We start from the raw sequence: 2,500 nt of genomic DNA, 5'->3' as shown, positions 1-2,500 counted from the left end.
CTAGCCCTCTCACTTACCATAAACCTAACCCTAACCCTAGCCCAAACCCTGACCCTAGCCCTAACCCTAACCCAACCCCTACCACTAACCCTAACCCTAACCCAAACACTAACCGTAACAGTAACCCTAACCCTAACCCGAGCCCTAAACCTAACCCTATCACTAACCCTAAACGTAACCCTAGCATTAACCCTAACGCTAAGCCTAAGCCTAAACCTAACCTTAGCCCTAATTCTAACCCTAGGCCTAGCCCTAACCCTAGCCCTAGCCCTACCCTACCCCTACCCCTAACTCAAACTGTAACCCTAAACTGAACCTGAACCCTAACGCTAGCCCTAACTCTAGCTCTAACGCATGTCCTAACCGTTACCCTAGCCGTAGCCCTAACACTAGCCCTAGCCCTAATCCTAACCCTAACCCTAACCCAAACCCTAGCCCTAACCCTAACCCTAATCCAAACCGTATCCCTAAACCTAAGCCTACCCCTAACCCTAGCCCTAGCCCTAACCCTAACCCTAACACTAATTCTAACCCTATCCGGAACCCGAACCCAAACTCAAACCCTAACCCCAACCCCAACCACAACACGACACCAACCACAACCCCAACCGTAACCCTAACCCTAACCTAAACCCCAACCCCAGCCCTAACCCTAACCCTAACCCTAACCCTAACCCTAACCTTAACCCTAACCCTAACCCTAACCCTAACCCTAACCCTAACCCTAGCCCTAACCCTAACCCTCGACCTAACCCTCGCCCTAACCCTAATCCTAATGCTAACCATAACCCTAACCCTAACAAAAAACCATATCCCTAAACCTAAATCTCACCCTAACACTAGCCTTAGCCCTAACCCTCTCACTAACTGTAACCCTAACCCTAATCCTAGCCCTAGCTCTTGTTCTAACCCTAGCCCTAACCCTTACCCTAGCCCTAGCCCTAACCCTAGACCTTACCCTAGCCCTATCCGTAGCCCTAGCCCTAGCCCTAACCCTAGCCCTAGCCCGAACCCTAACCCTAACCCTAAACCTAACCCTAACCCTAACCCTAACCCTAGCCCAAAGCGTCACCCTAACGATAACCCTAACCCTAGAACTAACCCTAACCCTAACCCTAAACCTCACCCTAGCCCTAACCCTAACCCAAACCCTTACCCTAACCCTAACCCTAACCCAAACAGTATCCCTAACCCTAAGCATAACCCTAGGCTTAGCCCTAACCCTCTCACTTACAATAACCCTAACCCTAACCCTAGCCCCAACCCTGACCCTAGCCCTAACCCTAACCCAACCCCTACCACTAACCCTAACCCTAACCCAAACCCTAACCATAACCGTAACCCTAACCCTAACCCGAGCCCTAAACCTAACCCTATCCCTAACCCTAAACGTAACCCTAGCACTAACCCTAACGCTAACCCTAACCCTAAACCTAACCTTAGCCCTAATTCTAACCCTAGGCCTAGCCCTAACCCTAGCCCTAACCCTACCCTACCCCTACCCCTAACTCAAACTGTAACCCTAAACTGAACCTGAACCCTAACGCTAGCCCTAACTCTAGCTCTAACGCATGTCCTAACCGTTACCCTAGCCCTAGCCCTAGCCCTAAGATTAGCCCTAGCCCTAATCCTAACCCTAACCCTAACCCAAACCCTAACCCAAACCCTAGCCCTAACCCTAACCCAAAGCCTACCACTAAACCTAACCAAAACCCTAACCATAATCATAAACCTAACCCTAACCCTAACCCTAGCCCTAACCCTAATGATAAACCTAGCCCTAACCCTAACCCTAACCCTAACCCTAACCCTAACCGTAACCCTAACCCTAACCGTAACCCTAACCCTAACCCAAACAGTATCCCTAACCCTAACCCTGACCCTTACCCTAGGCTTAGCCCTAGCCCTCTCACTTACCATAACCCTAACCCTAGCCCAAACCCTGACCCTAGCCCTAACCCTAACCCAACCCCTACCACTAACCCTAACCCTAACCCAAACACTAACCGTAACAGTAACCCTAACCCTAACCCGAGCCCTAAACCTAACCCTATCACTAACCCTAAACGTAACCCTAGCATTAACCCTAACGCTAAGCCTAAGCCTAAACCTAACCTTAGCCCTAATTCTAACCCTAGGCCTAGCCCTAACCCTAGCCCTAGCCCTACCCTACCCCTACCCCAAACTCAAACTGTAACCCTAAACTGAACCTGAACCCTAACGCTAGCCCTAACTCTAGCTCTAACGCATGTCCTAACCGTTACCCTAGCCCTAGCCCTAGCGCTAACACTAGCCCTAGCCCTAATCCTAACCCTAACCCTAACCCAAACCCTAGCCCTAACCCTAACCCTAATCCAAACCGTATCCCTAAACCTAAGCGTACCCCTAACCCTAGCCCTAACCCTAACCCTAACCCTAACACTAATTCTAACCCTATCCGGAACCCGAACCCAAACTCAAACCCTAACCCCAACCCCAACCACAACACGACAGCAACCAC

This window comes from Heloderma suspectum, chromosome W (genome assembly GCF_057233095.1).
Source record: "Heloderma suspectum isolate Gila_16-S chromosome W, 16-S_ref, whole genome shotgun sequence".
NCBI lineage: Eukaryota > Metazoa > Chordata > Lepidosauria > Squamata > Helodermatidae > Heloderma > Heloderma suspectum.
This window is presented reverse-complemented; position numbering follows the sequence as displayed.